Source organism: Paramormyrops kingsleyae, chromosome 20 (genome assembly GCF_048594095.1).
Source record: "Paramormyrops kingsleyae isolate MSU_618 chromosome 20, PKINGS_0.4, whole genome shotgun sequence".
In the NCBI taxonomy this organism is placed as follows: domain Eukaryota; kingdom Metazoa; phylum Chordata; class Actinopteri; order Osteoglossiformes; family Mormyridae; genus Paramormyrops; species Paramormyrops kingsleyae.
The window spans coordinates 11,577,996-11,594,092 of NC_132816.1; positions in this window are offsets into that span (position 1 = coordinate 11,577,996).

Below are 16,097 nucleotides of genomic sequence, written 5' to 3' on the forward strand. Positions count from 1 at the left end.
CTGGTTAACAGACAGGAAAAGGTAAGTAACATGCACTAATACAGCGTGTTGCCACACCCACCACATGACAAACCACCTCAGGGATGAGAACTCGAGTGCAGCCGTGCGGTGGATGATACCTCAGCACCACGCTAGTTTGGATGGACAAGTATGAGTTTTTTCTGATGGCTGGAGTGCCAATCTTGACACCAACCCACCCCCCCAAATTTCCCTGTAAGTTGGAGGGCCTCCTTGCAGGGCTGGTTATAGATTAATGTCATACCCAGGACAAAGCAATTGCAGGTTAAGGGTCTTGCTCAAGGGCCTAACGAAGCAGAATCACTTCACAGCATTCAGGGGATTCAAACCTGCAACCTTTTGATCGCTGGCACAGATCCCTTGCCTCAGAGCCGCCACTCGACCTGTGCAGAATAGTAGGAACAGGAACCAGTCAGTAGTTATTAGTGGCACAATGTCACAGTGCGCCTACGTTCATAGTGGGGTACCGCAGGGTTCAATTTTAGGGCCACAGTTATTTCTAATTTACATTAATGATATTGACAACAGTATATATACTAAACTGGTTAAACCACCACTGCCCACGATCGCACAATCAAGCAGAGAACATTCAGCAATAACAGTTTTTGGCTGCAAGACAATATCATGCTGGGACACATTTTTAACCGTGATTTTTTTTGTGTGTGTGCATTGCAAGACCTGTATTTCATCTCTGCTATCTGATCATACACCATCAAGCCACTTGAGACGGGGCTTTCCTCCACGCCGCTGGAAGAAGCCCAGCACGCACCAGTGTCATGCTTCATAAGACATATGACCCTCAGAACCTTTAACTCCCCATTCTTTACGCACACTGAAAGTTTGCCACGAAGTGTCACCCACAAAACTTTAACTTTCTTAACCTGCTCTTGTGGCTTGGACTTCCAAGTACCCACTATATTCAGAATAAATCATGGTCCAGTTGGTATGAATGGGCAGAGTGCTGAAGAAGCACAGTTTCCCTTTCTGATCCTGGATCAGCTGATGCTAAGTATTTGTGCCTACAAGAAAGGGTACCTTCTCATTGTAAGTGCAGTAAGTTATCGATAGAGATTAGCTCTCGATGGGATAAGTGCTTCAATAGGAGTTGAGGACTGGGGGTTGGTGCGTCACCAGCCGGATACCTAAGCTAATTTTGTTGGACTTTTGAGCTGTTGGACTTACGAACCGACTCTCAGAACAGAATTGGTTCTTATTTTATGGGACTCACTATGTGATGTGTATGCATATACTGTATATATATATAAATATAAATGTGTGTGTATGTGCATGCGTGTGTTTGTATATATACAGACAGAGATATTCTCCCACTCAGGACAGCAGCTTCCAGAACAAAAAACACCCAAACATCATGTAGGTTACAATAGCAACATGAACAACTACCCATATTGCTCTTTCCCTGATTCACCAATGTCTGTGTGGTTTAGTTCAGGATCTCTGAAATGGGCTAATTTATATACAATCCCTAGGGAACTTATAATTTGCGATTAATAGACAAAAAAGCTATAGGAGGACTGATGGCTGTGGATTGGATCATGTCAATATTGTTGCTTAATCAGCCCATTTTTTGTTATTGTCATTTTTTAGTGTCATATATTATTTCATATGAATTTTCTAGATTTACGTGTAACTCTGTATTTTAGGGATCTGCAGAGATTGTGGAGTCAAATCCTGTAGCTGAGAGATTAATCCTTTCACTGTTGGGCCCATGTGGGTCCTAAGCCACAGCTGCTGATGGAGTACAGAATATTAGCTAAGCCTATGCTCTGATGTCAAAACTTCCTCTTTTTTGTGCATTTACTGGAACCAGAATATGAGAAGATGATGTACACAAAATCTTCCCCATGGGGGCGAACCAAATACTTCCAACATTTTGTCCTTAAGGATCCCCTAAAGTGAATTATCTTTCCAGGGAAGACCACTTCAGGTTCTACATTTGAATTTCTACATTTTTTCATCTGCCATGTATGAAAGAGCCAAAATTATGTCATCAGACTGGGAAATCAATGTTAGACACCCTCTCCTCCATGCTTGCACTAAACACTGTCTCTATATGGGAAGTCTGTGTACAGTATTCAAGATATTGACTCATCCTTATTATACTTTGAAAGTCGATATATTTATAACTAGTAATTTAGCTGTTTCAGTGAGGATAAGGGGATCCCACAGGGGATGCATTTATCAGGTTTCGCTGGACTCCTGGCTTGTTTCTGGTACTCGTGACCATGTGACCCGTAATATGATGAAGTTCTCTGGAAATAGAGGGGGCAGCCTTCACCCTGGAGGGTTAGCTAGAAGATTCCATAATAATGAATCATTTCTCCTCACTTAATCCTTAATCTCACTGGCTGCTTAAATACAGTAAAAGTGTCTGTTGCCCAGCAGGGCTTCACCCGAATCTCCATCCTTATTCCCTCACAGCAGCATTTTGTTAGATTTCTTGTCCTTCCAAAACAGTAAGTCTTTATTTTAAGAATTAAGGGCACATCCTTTTCCAAAACCTCCCTTATGCTTTAGATATAGTCCACCTTTGTGGAACTTAGAATGCTCTATTCATCCAGAGTTTAGAGACACCAGCATACCTAAGACACGTGTTTTTGGAGTGCAAGGGGAAAGCAGAATATGCAGACAATACCTGCAGAAACATCAATTCACTGTTTTTTTTATTGCTCATTGAAGAATATGATGTCACATTCTTTTTGAGGGAATGTATTTGGTCACATTATTTCTTAGGACAATGCTGAATTAGCATGCTGATGGATGGATGGATGGATGGATGGATGGATGTGAGGCTCTACCAGTAGTCACAATTTCTGGCAAAGGTAGTAAATGTAGAAGTATCTAAAGTAATAATGATCAAATTAATAGGTATAGTATAAGGGTTATGGGGAGAAAGGGGACTAAGTAGCAAGTCTAGCTTAAGTTCTCTATGAACATCACTAAACCCTACTTGCTTAGTTCTGCAGGTAACCTGACAGTCCTTTACAGCTGAAGTAAGTTCAGGAATAGCATTGCTTCCTGCTTCCAGTATAAAAGTCCAGGGGATATGATGGTCACTATGCCATAGAGCTTCTAAAGGCATGTGCTGGATCATGGCTTAGGTCTGTGTGAAAGGCAGGCAGTGGAAGATGGGATGTTCTTCGGCTTATGGGTGAGTTTGGAGGTGAGAGTGTGTACAGATGCATGAAACTGATAAGCACCATGTGTCCAGGCTGGCGTGGATCTTCAACACTGCCGACTATGAGTTTAGTAAAAGCACATGTAACTCATTACTCATTAAATCCTTTAAATGTTCCCTAAGTTTAACAGTTCTCTGTGAGGTATTGTGAATTTGTCTCCTTATCAGGTGTTTCTATAGCAATTTCTCGACATTCTTGTCTTATTTACAATTACTGATGCTGTACCTGATTTCTTGACATTGTTTTTGGATTACGATTCCGGTATTTTTCCGTCCCGGTACTTTTCCTAACAGTTTGCGTGACTAATGACCATGAGTTTCTGGTTTTATTTTGGCTCTTGGTAAGATAAACAGTCAGAGATGGCGCTGCACATGGACCTCCAGATGATCCTTCATGGTAACTGCAGCTGGCCATGTCAGAATGGGAGTACACTGTAGGACTGCTTTAGGTGCGGTTTAATGTTCCACAACCATGAAGCTGGGGAGTAGGAGAAGGTATCACAGAGTGAAGCCTGCTGGAGCAATTATAGGAACAAAGGGAGTAAAATTCTAACACTGGTATTGCAAGTTGAGGGCTCTATCTGCTCTTATCTTAATGCATTTTAAGCAAGGGCAAAAAATAACTGGATTCTGTTTTGTAACAGGCTTGAGAGTCAGCCAGGTTTAATGGAAAGTCATCCGGCATTAGCTGTAGCTTGGTTTAAATACCCTTACAGGAAACAAGGTTTTATTCACAATAGACTGTGTTTCATGTGTTAAATACTCAAACTGAAAAAAACATACATGACAAACGTACATTACGAAACACAAGGGGAATCAAAGCAGTGTTCAAGAAAACTGCAAATTGTCAACAAAAAAAAAAGCTGATACTGTATGTACAGCTTCATTAACACAGAACATTCAGTGTACAAGTTTCAGCAGGAAATGGGCTGACGCAATTTCTAGAGATGATGGGTGCTTGTGGGTTGCTTTGCTTTGACTCTTCTCTTGATTTTGTCCTGTTCAGGTTCTATAAGTTTGAAGTCTGGAGACTGAGCAGGACATGTCTGTCATTGGTGTGAATTGTTCTTCACTTTCCTTCCCAGTGAAACGTTATACTTTTGATGTATGCTGGTTGCAACACTCAGGCTGGTTGTGATTATCATGGAACACCAACCCTGACAATACCTCCTCTTTTGGTAACCAAACTTGCATAAACTCAAGTGATCTCCTTCTTACTCATCTCTAACAGTGGTTTCTTTGCATTAATTCATACAATGAGACCATGCAATCAGCATGTAATCACCTCTATGCACGTGATGCAGCATTTATGCTTCCATGAACTTGTCACTCAATTATACTTATCATTTAATTATTCCTCGATTCTGACATCACTGAGTTGAGTGATGGGTCATGAATCGCAGGTTTTTCATATTGTTTGAGAGTCTTTGCCATGGTAATTGCTGACACTTGCAGAAATCTTTTGGTTTGTCCTAAATTGACTTGCATTTCAAAACTCTATTTTTCTTTTATTAACTTGGTATATTTTGCATCATCTGTTACTTGTGTGACTTATGTGCTTCCTAAAGGCTAGTCAAAGCCCCATTTCAAAGACTCTCTGATTACGCTGCTCCCATTGAGGGGAAGTCACTGTAGCAATGTCAGACAGTAGAGGTGACCACACACCAATGATGGATATAAGCAAGCACAAAAAGATAACAGCTGATGCATGAATTGGTAGTCAGAAGTAGGACTGGGTGATATCACATCGATATTATATCATGCATGAGCAATAATCACCAGGGCTTCAGATGAGGGTGAAACATTTGGCAGAACACCTGATTTTCGGTACTGTACGGACATTTACGGACACCCACAATTTGTTAAGCAGATTAGTAGTACACCTAAAATACTGATGAGATGCATTTTGTGACACCCAAAAGTTAGTAATCTGTATAAACTTGCCGTATCTTTATGTTTATGAAATTCCATTAGTGGAGCACACCACATGTTCTGGTATGCTATGCTTTGGCATACTTCAGTCTGATATGTACTGCAGCAGAACACACCACATAATACTGTTGTGGTATACTATGGTTTGGTATACTTCAGTCTAATATGCACTGCAGCAGAGCACACCACATAATACTGTTTTGGTATACTGTGGTTTGGTATACTTCAGTCTGATATGCACTGAAGTGGCGGTGAAGAAAGGAACAGCTCAGCAGCCACAACATCTTTTAAAAGAGGAGATCTTGTGCATAAACAAGATTAAAAGAATTGGTGGTGTGGTGGTACTTTTTGCAATTTAAAGTCTAACACGTTTACTAAACATAAAGATATGCCAAATTTATACTGATTACTAACTTTTGGGCATCATAAAATCGCTCATTAATATTTTAGGTGCACTACTAATCTGCTACACAAATTGTCAGCATAAATAAATGTCTGTATAGTACTGAAAAGCTGGCTTCCAGCCAAATGTTTCGCCGGTCATCTGAAGCCCTGGAGATTATTGTGCATATATTGCACAACATATCGATGTGATATGGCCCAGCCCCAGTCAGAAGGTTTCCTTTTATAACTTGAAAAGATATACTGAACACAATCTCCAGGACTATGTTATTTATTATTATTGTTGTTGTTGTTGTTGCCATTATTACTGATATGTGCCATGTCTCCACATGCTGAACCAACTAACCTCATGGCCTGTTTACACATTCTGACACTCATCATTCTGTATAGTACAATCTTAGGTCTTTGACTTTGGCTGCTAAATATAATGGCCTTTCATACTGTGCTGTTCTGTTGTGTGCATTGTCTGATCCTGTTTATCAGACATTCACGTGCAAGAGCAAATGCAGTCATCAAGACAAAGCTATACAAAATGCAACTGAGCTCACCCCAGCTGGGGCCACAAGAAGCTGGACCATGGATTGGATTGACTATGGACTAGCCTGGGCAGTGGGCAGAATACAGTAGAAGGGCCCCTAAGAGTGCCATGCTGCAAACACTTAGACTTACTAGGCTGCTTTGAGTATTGAAGAGACGCCTAACAATGGCAATAGAAGTGGAATGCAGGCTATTATAATAAAGAGTCTGGTCACTGCTGATACACACAAATACAAAATTAAATCAAATACCAAAAACAACTACATTTACAAAGCCATATAAATCCAAAGTGGAAAAAGTGGGTAATTATCCCTTTTACAATCTCTGTGGTCCTGCCCAATACTGATGCTGTCATAACAAAATGCATATGCCAAGCAGAAATCATTATTTACCTGGTCTGGGAGGAAGCCAGACTAAGTCAGCAGGCTATGCAAGCACCAGCATTAAATCTAGCAAAAGATGAATAAAATCTAAAGCATAATTTGCAAGTTAAAATACCAGGAATAGCACAAACCTCTAAAGCATAATGACCAATTCAATTTTACTGTCGTTGTGATGACCCCCTTCAATTTTAGCTGGTGCACAAACAGCTGATAACAAAAGAAGAAGAGTTATATTCAGGAATGACAAACATTCACCTATGCAACCTATATCAATATTAATCATGGACCCTTGTTATGAATAATTGATAAAATACGGTAAAATGTGTTTTTAATTTTTTTTAACCCATAGATCATGTACCAAACAAGCAGACTTGGCCAGTGTTTTTAGTGCTTCAGATTATAGCTTGGGATTCACACTTAAAATCCCTCATTTTGGGTCATCAATTATAAGATTTACAAGAGTTCAGTCAAATTTTTTAATACAGTTCATTTATGATCCCCATGCTAAAATCACAGGATAGAAAACTAATCATATTAGCTAGTTTGTGAATTTAGCCCCTTCCCAATTAGTACATGTATTTCTGACAGGACCATAAAATCAGAGCCAGTCCCAGAATTGGGGAAAGTACGAACTGTCATATGAGACTGCCTCATTGCCTCATGGTGCGTCAGTTTTGGGAAATATAGCAGCACAGCATGTTAAGATTTGCTATCGAGTCATAAATAACAGACGTAATGCTTCTACTCCACAAAGCCCTTTGATATCATTTGAGAATAGCCTGTGGGTATATCACTTAAGTATTGCATAACTGGAGTAGGTGCTGTGCAAGAAGATTAAATAAAATAGCAGCAGAACGTGGAAAAGGTGGATACTGCTACAGAAAGGGACATAAAACAACTACGTTTCTTGTGCATGAACAAGAAAAAGTGAAAAAGAGAGTTTGAGAGTCTGCATCCCTGACACTGAACGTCAGTGTCGCTCAAATCCTTAAACAAAAACCTGAATTGCTGGTTTCAGGATAGCAGTTTCCCATGTATCAGACTAAAATAACAGTTGCTCTTGTAATAAGTATGTTCTACTGTACATTATAAAATATTTTGCAAGAGGAACTGCAAATATATAATGACAAAGAATAATTATATTCTCCTTACATAAAAAAACTAAAATGTATCTAGGCTCATATAATTCAATTCAGCCTGTCATTGTTTCAGCTAGTCAAGTCGATACATTTTTGTCAGTCAGTTATGACTTTATTCAACATTCAGATAACTTTATTTCTCCCAGAAGGGCAATTCAGTTGCACAACCTACCCCAGCCCCATAAAGAAAACTCAATACAAAGCAACAGTTAAACATTAATATGCCACAGACAACTGATCAGCGTATGGGTACAAGGACACAAGCAATGGACTCACTGGAATACTCTTTGGTCTGGGTGAGAGAAAAAAAAACAGAACAGCCTGATAGCAGAAGGAATGAAGGAATTAGAATAACAATTTTATACCTTTGTTTCCCAACCCGGTCCTCAGACAGTCCACGTTTTTGCTCCCTCCCAGCTCCCTATCATACAGTTCAGAAACGTGGACTGTCTGTGGGTTCCCAAGGACTGGACTGGGAAACACTGCTTTATACCATCATTCACCAGGTTAAAGGTCTCAAACCAGCCATGTGGATGCGCTGAGGCTTGTGTCAGGCCATTGTAGCTCCTCTCAGAAACTAACTGCATTCCTGGACAATCTGAATGCCAGACCATGGAGTCACCAGGGGGACTAGGGAGTCACATGGATCGGAGTGAGCTGGCAAAGGCCAGACACCTCTCAGTTTGCCTATTTGGGAGTGATCGGCAGTCCTGGAGTGGAATAGGGTGCGCCAGCTCCTTAATGGAGCTTATATATTCCTTCATAGACTGGGTAGTTTGCACCTGGTAAATCTGCTGTACCTCTCCGATTGTGGGTAATGGGTTCACTGCCAGGAATAGTCATCTTGGAAGGGAGAAGGACATTTCAGCTTTGCAATGTTTAACCGAATGAAAGAAATGTATGTGTGAGTGGGTATACCTTACCTTATGGGGACACAATGTCCCCATAATGTGATGAATACCCGTTTTTTTCCCGGTTTCCTGTATTTATTTAAATTCAAATAAATGCATTTATTTATTTATTTAGCCAACCCCAGTGACAACATCCATTTACTGTTTGGATTGTGGGGATACAAGATGTGTACAGTAGCTGTCTGCTTTTGCACCGCTGTAGAATATCAGTTCTAGTGCAACAAGCTCTTGGTGAAAGAAGTTGAGCCTTGTAAGTTGTGGGGGGGGGGCGGTGGGGTGCTAGAAATTTACTGCCTTTAATAGCTTCACCACGTTAAATTGTTTTAAAGCTGCAATTAACAGCTCTAAATACAGCAAACTGGACTTGCAAGCACACGTCTGGAATCTAATCTTATGGACAGGGCTCATCATACTGTGTGCTCTTGACCTCACTGCGTTTTATCGTTTCCTGTTGCACAGCTGCTGTTTCTCTTGTTTTCTGTCTTTTTATAGTTTATATTTACTGTCAGAGGAACAAACTTGGAAATCAGGGTGGGGGCCAGAGGGGTCACCATCTTCTGCATCCATGGAAATTTATTGTTATTATTGGTAAATATGAATCAATATTATTACGCTTGGTAACATTTTATTATTGTTTGCAGACTGAAGATTCCAGTGTTTATTTTTCATAAGTAGTCTATTACAAGAGTTTATATTTAAAAATATTCTGTTTTATTTACAAGTCAACTTAATGTTAAAGTGATGTGAAGAAGACGTGAGAAGCAGAGACTGAATTTCTCCAGAAAAGCTAAGGTGAAGCCATCTGGGAGAATTGAAAAATACCGCCCTTCCTGGTAATGACATCAATCAGAGACACCGGTCAACAGTGTCAGCCAAGAGAATATTGTCAATAACACAGGTCTACAAAAAAAAATATTTTTTTCAGGAGCCAAAGTTTTTTGAATGGATTTAGGGTATTTTGAGGGTGCCGAATTCCCATTACTTTTGCTGAATTGGTTCTAGTTTTTGAGATAATGGTCATCCATGAAAATAATGCAACTTGTGTATGATAACAAATGCAATAGCTTTTGGTCTGTCTTTTGACTCTATAACAGTGTCTTAGGTAATGAAATATCCCATATAATTAATTCAATTTGTAGGCCTGCAATACTATAAAAGCAACTTTTTAAAGCCAGAATTCAACTGTGAATTTGCAGAGGAAAGAAGTCGACTACAGTATAAGTTTGTCAACCCAGTCTTTGTTTATACCCAAAAAGTTCTGTCTTAATAAGTATATTAATATATGTAAAGATTATGAGTTGATGGTCCTCAGATTCGTAAACTCATGAATGATTACAATTTTACCAAATGCATGAATGACACTTAGGCTTTGGCCTGGAAGAGTTTAGTCTCCATTGTGAAGAAATACTTGGGTAATAACAGAGCAGACAATTATGAAGAATTTGTGCAAGATATGCACCAATTTGGGAGTTAATATGAGCATAAAGATGCACATCTCCATAGCCATTAAAACAGATTTCCAGATAACCTTGGAGACTTCAGCGAGGAACAAGGCGAGAGGTTCCACCAGAATATGAAGGTGATGGAGGAGAGGTATCAAGGCAGATGGGACATACACATGATGGTAGACTACTGTTGGAGTCTCCAACGTGATTATCCTGATGACACATATAAAAGGAAATCGCATAAACAGCATTTTTTGAAACATTGACTTTAATAACAATTAATAACTAATATTGTATTAATTAATCAAATCATACATAACTTTTTCCTGTTACTGTTAGATATTTTTAATTTCTTTTTTGTATGATGTTAGACTGTTTACTTATTAGTTGTAACTAAAATAAAAATATTCTTGCAATTCTGAATGCTTTTCAAACATGTTGCGTTAATTAATTAATTATTAAATATCTCAGAAACTAGAGCCAATCTGGCAAAACCGAAGTCATATTCTTAATCAGCACCAAATACTTAATATGAAACCCATTCAGATATCGTTGGAACCAAAATCACTGTATACCAGTGTAATGTTACTGTACATGTAATGTTTTGCGTTAGCCCCTAATTGGATTTAGCCTTCATTAATCTCAAATTCAGCTTGGGCTATGGACTGTGGGAGGATGCAATCCTGATAATATTCCACCTAAATGTCTCCCACAGAGCCATGCACCGTAACGTGATGTCTATTTCCATTCAAATTTCTACGTCCCAGTATCATGTACCAAAGCTGCTTAAGAAGCTCTTCCTGGTGGTAACAGTCTTGGTTATTTACTTAATGTCAGTTTTTTGCATTAATAACATTTTAGGCCTACATCCTACTGTCCCTGCTTTATCGAATATTGTATGTTGGATATGTATGCCAGCACAGCAAAAATAATTTATTTTCCTTAGTAGCTAGTACTGGAACTATTTACAGGGCTGTCTAAGTGTTAAAATGTTTCCGTGGTGTGACTTAATACTTTTAAAATGTAAGAATAATTTATTTGCATCAGTTTAACTTATCTATAATAGTACTGTGAAATAATTTATGAATGAAAAAATTAAAATAATTTTTCTTCTAGGAAATTAGAAGTGGGATATATTGCAGTTCCCACAACTGAGACCAGGATAATCAGTTAGGAGATGGATGGATGGATGGATGGATGGATGGATGGATGGATGGATGGATGGATTGCAATCTGCTAAAGGATAAGAATAATTCACTGACAATTAACAAAAGGTCAAACTCTATAATACGCAAATATATGGTAATTAACTGCAGCAAGCTGGTGTTCTGTTTATAGAATAGAGGATTATGGAAAAGCCCACTAATAGACAAAGATTAAGGTCGGGCTGTTTTATCCAGGCTCCACATGTTTAAGATTCATGCCTGTACTTTTTAACACTTACGTCAGCATACAGGTCTAACCACTGAGTAGATGAGGATCAGGTATGTCTTAACATGTAAAAGCATAGTTCTTAAGGGGTGAACTTTCTTTTTCACTACACTCTATCTATATGTGCATATGTGTTCAATAAAATATTAATTTCTGCATAACACTGTATAATGTGTAATCATTTTCTTACATTACTTGTCTTACTTAATAATAATATACCCAACGGTATTCCCACTTATAATCTCTAGCTCAGATATAATTATTCAAGTTTCTCCAAAAAAAAATATTCCATCCATCCATCTGCAGACTGGTTATGGTGGTTAGGGTTAGTGGGGTGACTGGCGCTTATGCTGGGTAGCACTGGGCTCAAGGCTGGGATACACATTGGACCAAATGTCAGTCCATCATAGGGCACAAAAGAATGTTCATTTTCAACATTCTCTTTTATTATGTAACTGCATTGTTTTTTGTTCACTTGTTTGTTACTTCATTGTATAATAAACATTTCCCCCAAAAATGTATTTCATGACATAAACTTACATAACATAACATATTAATACATAGGGATGTCTTTCACATCACTTAGGACCTTGAATAATCTTGTATCTAGTCACAAAATTATGAGCATGCCGGTGATATCAATATCACGTATTAGGGAAGCAACTGTTGACTAACAGCTGGTTAACAGCTGGTTAACAGCAGACTAACAGCTGGTTAACAGCAGACTGAAAGTTTGTGCCAAATGTTATATTTAATTGCAGATTGGATCGGCCGATATTGAGGATGTAATTATCTAGCCTGTGTGTTTTTTAAGGTTTGTGATCCAAGTTTACTTAGATGTCATTTTACGATGTAAACTCAATATAGGTTATTCAATATTGACATATGGCAATCAAAGGGCATGGAATTCACTTAACTTGTGACTCTAAATTGCCCCCAGTGGCGTGCATCAGTGTGTGCTTTTCAGTGGACTGGAGCCTATCCCGTATGCGCTGCTCGGGGACGGCGTAATTGATTAGCAGTTAAGGAAGATGGATGGAATAAAGCAGTCGAGAGGCAAAGGAAACAAAACACAGGCTGCACACCAGGAGGTTGCTGGCTGAGGGTGAGAAAGCAGCAAATCTATAAACATCTTCACCTTAGCTGAACAGTACTCACCCCCCCACTCCCCCTACCAAAAAGACTTCCCTCAGAAATCACTAGAAAACCCTGCTTCCGATGATGCCGGCAGGGAGCGAGAGAGCCCGTATCGGCTTGTTCACAGGGGTGTGGGCACCGTGCTGGCAGCAGCCAATAGCGACGTGTGGCGTTACAGCATGCCCACATGTCGTGGAAACAAAAGATCCCCCCCCCCATGCATCCTCTTTCAGACCCCCTGGCTACACCTAGTCATGAATAGAGGTAGGTGAAGAAGTGAAAGAACTGCTGGCTGTCCTTCTCTCTCCGTAATACAAACTCCCTCTGTAACCCCACTGTATTCCCACTGCAGAAGGAATGCTGCACCCCTATGTCACCCCTTACTCCAGCCCAACTGGAGTAAGCAAACTGCACACTGGATTTCTAGTTACTAATGAAGCATCTCAAAACTGCCCCCCCCCCCACACACACACACACAGACACAGACACACACCCTACCACCACTTATGACCTGTCACTTATCTTGTTACTGGAAACGATCCCAGGGCATCAGACACATTCCATTGCTCTTTTCCTGTATCTGCTTGCCACATTCATACTTCACTGGCACTCACACTTGTGTGATGCAGGAATCACGTCAGAGGCAACCACGAGTCAAGCTTTTCTCTCTGCCCGTTTTTCCATTCCAGCTTTCATCATCAAGCCAAGAGCAACAAAAGGGAAAAACAACTGATTGGAATGATTGTTTGAGGTTGACGGTGAGACACTGTTTGCTTTGTGTTTTAACAAATCACTGAAACAACCCTCTAAAGCAGGGTTATTCAAAGGTGCTCGAGGTCTGAGCACTGCTGGTTTTCCAGCCTTCCTTTACCTGTGAGCCCGGTGTGAAGCCTCTGACCAATCAGAATCAGTAATTATTAAACTAACTACCTGGGAGAACTGAAAACAAGGCCTGGATTTGGAATCGAGGTCCAGATTTGAAAAGCCCGGCTCTGAAGTGTCAGTGAGCTATAGATCTATAGATCTTATGATATGCTAATGGTACATCATTATCACACCAGTAGTTCCTGAGACAAAAGCTTTCTTCAATGAACTGGGCTTTCTACCATTTTGTAAAACAATCTGGCGATAAAGTCCGTGTTACATATTCAGCTGACATTTTTGTTTGCAACAATCCCCATCGCGGTTTCGATATATATATCGCAGGGCCGGCAAAACAAATTAAATGGGAATTTTTCGGAAATTTTGCAAAAGCCGCAGATAATGCGCAATGGCCAGCAGACGACACACAAAGAGTTTAATAAGTCATAAATACATAAAATATAGTGCTGGTGTTTAGGACACCAGGCGTGTTTAAGGCAGCCTCTCTCAAAGTGATCTTGCTGTGATCTTTGTCTCCCAGATCCTTTCACTCGCATGCCTGCTTTGCTCACCAACGGGACCAAAAAAAAAGTAACAGATCGCAGGGGGCCTGCACCCCTAACCCCCGCGACGTGGAAGGGTCGACTGTACAAGTGAGGCAAATAGCACAATGTAAACATATATCCTGTCATAAGTGCAGCTAGACTGAGCTTGCAGTGAACGCCCAGGTACGAGTGTAAGCAGTATGAAAGCAGGAGCTACAAAACAACTTCTAACAAATCCAGCACCTAATAAGGTTAGGCAAGTTTATTTATATTGCACATTATCTTATGGAGAGTTCATTTGATGTGCTTTACAGAAATAAAAGAAGCATTCCTGAATAGGGGTCTATTCAATAACCAGAAGTGCGACATTCAGGGAACGTAAAGTGCAGTGCTGAGCAATTACGGAAGAGGCTCAAACACAAAAGGCAAACACAATTTCAGCTTGCAGGTGGAAAAATTAAAGTTAATGTGAAAATTACCCATTTTCACTGCGGTGATAGAGAACTTGTTATTTACAGTGAGCGCAGCCAACCACAAACCAACCAACTCAACAGCACCCCCTACAGTCCTGCTACTCTAGAGCCGTTTGAATGGATGGGTTCATATCCATTATCAGTACCAGTATAGCACAATATTGCAAACAAAAACAGACAAAAGACAAATAAATACATTCCTAGGTTTAAGTAATTTACAGATTCACTCCCAGTGTTAGGAGTGCACCTAGAAATTCTGGGCCCTCTGACAAAATGTCAGCTTACCCCCCCCCACCCCACCCAACTTCCTGTATGATTTTATATACTCAAGGGCCCCTCTTAACTGCAGCCCCCCCTGAATCAGTCAAAGTATCCATGCCCCTCCAACACCACCACTCAGTGTCATTTCCAGCACATCTTGCGTACTTTGTAATGAAGCAATGAGTTATCGAAGATACAAGCATTTTGTACTTTGAGGAATAATGATTTTAACAATAGTGCCCGGAAAAGAGGATGTCTGTGTTGCAGAAAGAATGGGGGGCGGTCTCAGGCAGACATTTCAGCACCATCTGGATCAGCTAGAAGTCAAGTTGGGCAATGTCAGCGTTACAAGTCATAAAATAAGGTGCGCTTCCATAAAAGGCACATGAACATTCTCAGTTTCTTTAGTTTTACTGTGAGACAAGATCACGAGCATAACAAAGGGAGCTAAACTGAGGCCGTTGTCTAATTTTGGCCAGAATTGAACTCTTTCAATGTTCATTCGTATTTGCAGTGTTCATAGGCCTTATTTCATCTGAATGTAAAAGACCGTAAGCTGTGTGATCATTGTGTAAATATGGTGAACTTCTAAGTGTGCATCAGTGACAGGTAACAAAAGCATCCATAAATAAAGCTGTTATAAAAGCCTTTGCTGTAGTAGCTCATAGTCTAGAGGCTTCCAACCTATTGATGTTCTCAGACCAGGTTACGTGCAAACGTGAGGGGTTACAAAAAACTGAAACGATATGATTTATTGTTTGAAACTAACTAACCCCTTCACAAAACCCCTAGTATTCATGTTAGTCATTGAAGCAGCGCATTAAATTATGCTGGTCGTGCAGCACAAGTGATTTTAAATTTGACAGTGCAGCATCACAAAGGCAGGAAACCAATGATGCAATTACACAGGACATACAGTATCTGTAAAACCAGTGATATTATTCATGTAAAATCAACCACAACCCTACTAATGGACCTGAAGAGGACTGGTAAAGTGGTGTTGAATCTTGAGTATGCAGCTAGCCTATGATGACAAACAGCCCAATGACTAATGCTTTTCTCTAGAATCATCATCATTAACAAACTCAACAGTTCATACACCTATGTGATTCATATTGCTATTGCAGTAACACTTTACTTGAGAGGACACAAATAATATAGTATTATACAGTACTGTTACTTATGTATTAATTAACCACAGACTAAGTCTTAGTTACGTACTGATCTCTGTGCGCTGATGTTAATTCATCATTAATGAATCATGTCACATTTTATCTCGGGCAGTTACTACATTTATTACTGTATCTACTAATTCTGTAAACCTGTGTGAACTACTGAAGGAACCACTGAAGGAGCAAGTCATGAATAACACATGTTAAATACCGATCTCATATTTGTTCATCATTAATGAATCATGGTGCATCTT